The 5,299-nt window shown below is 39.7% G+C and overlaps 1 protein-coding gene across 1 annotated transcript in view; it reads left to right on the top strand.

The window, feature by feature from the left end:
• LOC106875408 (serine/threonine-protein kinase PAK 1) overlaps window positions 1–5,299 on the top strand; it is a 189,948-nt gene that overhangs the window by 8,301 nt on the left and 176,348 nt on the right. The window lies entirely within an intron of this gene.

The raw sequence follows: 5,299 nt of genomic DNA, 5'->3' as shown, positions 1-5,299 counted from the left end.
TCTCTCTCTCTCTCTCTCTCTCTCTCTCTCTCTCTCTCTCTCTTTCTCTTTCGCGCGCGCGCTCCACGAAAAATATATTCTTGCTTCATCTTTCAAAAATCTTGAAGCATTCTTTGTATTCGTTTTGTTGTTATTAATGGAACCTAAACTTCCCCATTCCTTTATGACTGGGTCTTAACACTTCTGCTGCTACATCTACTACGTCTACTATAGTTAACGTGAGTATGAGCTGCTATTTGTTTGTCTTTGTAAAATACTAGAAATAGCAGCCAAATCTCCCTTATATCACACCCTTCCGTTTCGAAAAGGGAAAAGACATCTGATAATGTCTAGATATAGTAAGAGAGAAAGAGAAACAAAGTGTTCAAGAGTGCAACGTCTGATGGTAGGTTTGCTCATTTAGAGCTGACTGACCTGGAGTTAAACAACAACTACTACTGCTACTACTCACTGTCGTAAGGTAAACTCGCGGTTAGTGGAGTTCGTGACCGGTTTTTTTTTTGTTTTTCCCGGTTTATAAGCCATCATTCTACTTAAATGTGGGTCACTATTTACATCCGAGGAAATAATTTTGTTTGTTGATAGTTGTCGGTCAGTAGGTATCAAGTGTTCAGCTGTGACCACCCTATCGATTTGTCTGAATCAAGGGTTACATTTATAAAATGCTAATTCCCTGGTATTGTTTGACTCAATGTTAGTCCCTGATCTAGCAGAGCTATAGTCGAAGGCGTTTCAACCGTGACTATCTCGTCTCTATATAATTGCATTGCCCAAGAATGTCTTCATTTAAGACGATAGTCGAATGGATTTGACCGCGATTTCTAGATCTCCCTAGTTGCTTGTATATTGTCTTTATTTTGAGTCTATAGTGGTTGATTTGAAGGAGATTTGGCTTCTATTTCTAGCATTCAAGTGATTACATTGACTCGATTCTTACGTGGGGGGTTTATTGTCAGACAAAACTATACTTTATAATCAATACAAATCGTGTGTTGAGAGTTCAAATCGAAGTTGCTCTTCATTCTCTTGGTAATCGATAGATCATGTCACCGTCGCTATAATTTGCCGGATATGTATGCCTTGTCCTGTAAAAAGGGAAGTGGATTTGACGTATAGGCGAAATGAAATATAGCAGTCACTTCAGTGTTGCAAGATCAAATATTTGAAGGGAATGGACGAAGGTTTATTTGTTTGGATCATCTTATATATACACTTTATTTGTTTATTTATATGTATCATCTCCGAAGAAATGAAGAGCAGTCTTCTATCATTCCATTCACGTCTAATGCTAATATTTGGTATTTTATTGTATCGACCCAGGAAGAATGAGAGTTGAACTAAGCTTAATTTGAACTCAAAAGTGTTGGTATTTAATACTGTAAACCATTTAGTCTTAACTATTCTCCCAATCCTCAATTCTGGTGCATTTGATCTCCGAAACGTAAAAGAGACAACATTTATGATGATCATGTATTTTTTTACCTTTTACTTGTTAGTCATTGGGCTGTGGCCATGCTGAGGCACCACATTGAATGGTTTAGTCGGATAAATTGACCCTAGTACTTCTAATAAGCACTAGGTCTAGTGCTTACTCTTTTGCCGAACTGCTAAGTTACGAGGTTGTCAGGTGGTGGTTCGGGACATACACGACGGGTTTCACCAGTTTCCGTCTACCAAATTCATTCGCAAGACATTGGTCTATCCGGGGCTATAGTAGAACCCGCTTGCCCAAGGTGCTACGTAGTGGCACTGAATCCGAAACCACATGGTTGCAAAGCGAGCTTCCTAATTACGCAGTCATGCTTGTACTCAGACGTTTTTCATATGGTACCATAATTGAAAGGAAGATGAGATGGGATATTTTGTTCTTTGCTTTTCATACGAGAACAAGAAAAAAAAAAACAGCAGCCAGGTGGTAGTTCGACCACCCGTCGCTATTTTGACTGAAGGTGTGACCATTCTATCTTATACTCGTGGGCATTGCATATGGACTTAATCGACCAACTGAAATAGCCACCTGGTGCGTCATGTGTTTTTAACCAGGTGCATTCTGTTGCAAACCACCCACTTTCTCACCAGCCCCCCCCCCTGCCTGTTATGTGTGTGTGCATTATATATTATATATATATATAAAGATAGTTTTTAACATCTATTTTTCCATGCTTGCATACGTCGGACGGAGTTTATGGAGACAAATTTTCTACGGCTAGATGTCCTTCCTACAGCCAATCCTCACCTGTTTCCAAGCCAGGTAATGTTTCCCCAATGGCTAGACATGTCTTTGCAGAATATTGGAAACGAATGACACCATTTGTGAAACGGTGCACACTCACAACTACCGCGCGATCTCACGACAAAGACATACACACATCAAAACGGACTTCTTTCAGTTTCGACGGGGCTAGACATTTGCCCAAGGTGCCATGCAGTAGGACTGAACCCGGAACCATGGTTGTTGGGAAGCAAACTTAACCACACACACACACACACACACACGTTTTATGGACCACATAGGGAGGCTGGTTTTTTCTTTTTATCCCTGGTTTCGACTTGTTAGCTTTCTCAACTTCTAGTCAATTATAATTTTTCTCTTTTCCCCTCTTTCCTTCCCTGAAGCAGACAGAGTAACACAAACTGTTTCTTATTTTTTCCTTAGTTGTCTCTCTCTGTCAGCCTCAAGTGAATGAGGTGGGTGTAACTAGCCACTTTTAGATTTTTCTGCCCGTCCCTTCTGGTTCACTTTGGTCCAAATCTACGTAAACATTGATACGAGACAGAAGACTGACAGTCAGCCGGTGCCGATGTTTTTGCATTGATCCTTTCCCCAACCACCCTCTCCATTTACTCCACCACCACCACCATACTGTGACTCATCCAAACCTCTCCGTATTCTCCCACCCACCCATACCTCGTTTATTTCTTTTTACCGCCACTCTTCTACCTTCTAAAAATCATTAATACAACTTCATACGTGACATCACCCCTTTCTCTCCCATCTCTTTATCTTGTACATTACTCACTGACGAAGATATCACTTCTTTTTGTTATTGTTGTTCCTTCTGATTTTATCGAACACAGCTTTGTTCTCTCCTAGAAAGTGGCGAAAACAAGGAATCTGTTATGGAAGGACATAACGGCTGTAATTGTCGCTCTAGTTATAAAAAATAGCAAACAGATCTCACTGTCTTTGTTCTCCTCCAGCCATAAATCTGCGCGAACATAAAAGAATTAGCGGGTGGGTTAGTTAGTGTTTCCGAATCCATGTCTTAATCAACAGTGAATCACTACTGAAGCGGTTTCTTTATTAACTTGTTTCTAAAACTGAGTGACAGTTGCTCAAGCTAGTCTGTCACAGTACGGGGTATGATTAGGATCACACATAGATAGGAGTTCCACTTCTTAATTTGTGGATGAAACAATTTCTTATTATTTCTTATTGTTCTCTCGAAATCGGCGAACTGGCGACATCGTTAGCACGCTGTGCAAAAACGTTTAGCGGCTTTTCTTCCGACCTTACAATCTGAGTTCGAATCCCGCCAGGGTTGACTTTGCATTTCATCCTTTAGGGTTCGATAAAATAAATATCAATTGAACTTACTTGTTTCTAAATCAACTTACCCACTCCCTCGAAATTTTTGGCTTTGTGCCAAAATTTGAAACCATTATTATTATTATTGTTTTTATTCTGAAAGACTCTCGAATAGTTCTTAATTACCGGTTATTCTTTACCTGAAAGAAGGCAACAACAAATCCCGAAACGTTTCAAGTAGTGCCTTCTCCTGTGACTCAAAGAGACAATACTCTCCTTAGAATGTGAGCTGTACCCAACATTGCCGTCTTCTGGTTCAGCTCGAGCCTGACCCAATATTCTTAAATATGTTTTTCAAAGCACTTGGAAACTGCTCCTAATGCTCCAATTACCACCGGTATCATCATTACTTTCCTCATGCCCCATAACTTTCCTATCTCGTCTCGCAGTGGCTGGTATTTCTTTATTATTATTATTATTATTATTATTATTATTATTATTATTATTATTATTATTATTCCCTCGAAAGCGGTGACCTGGCAGAATAGTTAACATGCCTTACAAAATGCTTAGCGGAATTTCGTCCCTTCATACGTTCTAATTTCAAATTCTGTCATGGTCGACTTTGATTTTCATTCCCTCGGGATCGATGAAATAAACTACCAGCCAATTACTGGAGTTGATATAATCGACTCACCCCCTAACCTTACTGAACCTGTACTAAAAATTGAAACCTTTATCATTATTTTCTCCCTCTTATTTACCAATGTAGCAATGTAAAGAATTATTGTCGCCTATACCTTGGTCCATTGTGGTGGCAGAATCGTCTGAGCGTCGGTAAAATGCTTTGCGGTATTTATTCCGGTCCTTTACTTTTTCAGTTCAAATCCCACCAAAGTCAACTTTGCTTTTCATGCGTTCGGGGGTCGACAAATTAAAGTACTAGTCAAGTTACTTGGGACGATAGTATCGATTAAATCCCTGCCCTCAAAAAATTGTCAGTCTTCAAATCAGAACCCTTTATTAATCCCACCGAAGTCGACTTTCCCTTTCATCCCTCCGGGGTCGATAAAATACAGTATCAGTCAGGTACTGGGGTCGAGTTAATCGACTAACCTCCTCCCTTCAAAATCGCCAGCCTTGTGCCATAATTAGAATTATCATTAATGTTTAATGGCATTTCGTCCGTCTTTTACTTTCTGAGTGCAAATTCTACCGATTTTGCTTTTCATCTTTTCGGGTTCGATGAAAGAAGTACCAGTTGAGCACTGGGGGGTCGATCTAACCGACTTGCTCCCTCCCCCCAAATTGCAGGCTTTGTGTTTCTAGTTGGAAGGTTTATTACTAATGAGAGTAGAGTGTTAGTAAGTAGTAATATGTCGTACAAAAGACTTTTGAAAATCGGTTCCACTTGTGTTCAAACTATGCTGGTGTTGACTTTCTTTTCATTCTTCCTGGGACGATAAAATAACTACCAGTAATATACTTAGCTGATGACAAAATTGTCTTTGTGTCTTTTCAAAGCTTTTCCTCTCTCCTTTGCCATTCGTGTGTCAATATTAAGTTGTGTTGTTATTCTCCTTGTCATGCACCTCCCCCTATCTGACATTTCACCTACAAGAACTTTAATAAATTGCCTTTTAAAGACAGAAATATTTAATTATTTAAAGGCTTGCTAAATGCAGGTATGAAGTTGATAAGCTCTTTTATTTTTGAATCCAGCCCCTCTCTCTCTCTCTCCCTCTCTCTCTCTCTCTCCCTCTCTCTCTC

The sequence above is a fragment of the Octopus bimaculoides genome, chromosome 19, assembly GCF_001194135.2.
Source record: "Octopus bimaculoides isolate UCB-OBI-ISO-001 chromosome 19, ASM119413v2, whole genome shotgun sequence".
In the NCBI taxonomy this organism is placed as follows: Eukaryota; Metazoa; Mollusca; class Cephalopoda; order Octopoda; family Octopodidae; genus Octopus; species Octopus bimaculoides.
Note: the sequence above shows the minus strand (reverse complement) of the source record. Positions and strands in the feature narration are given on the sequence as shown.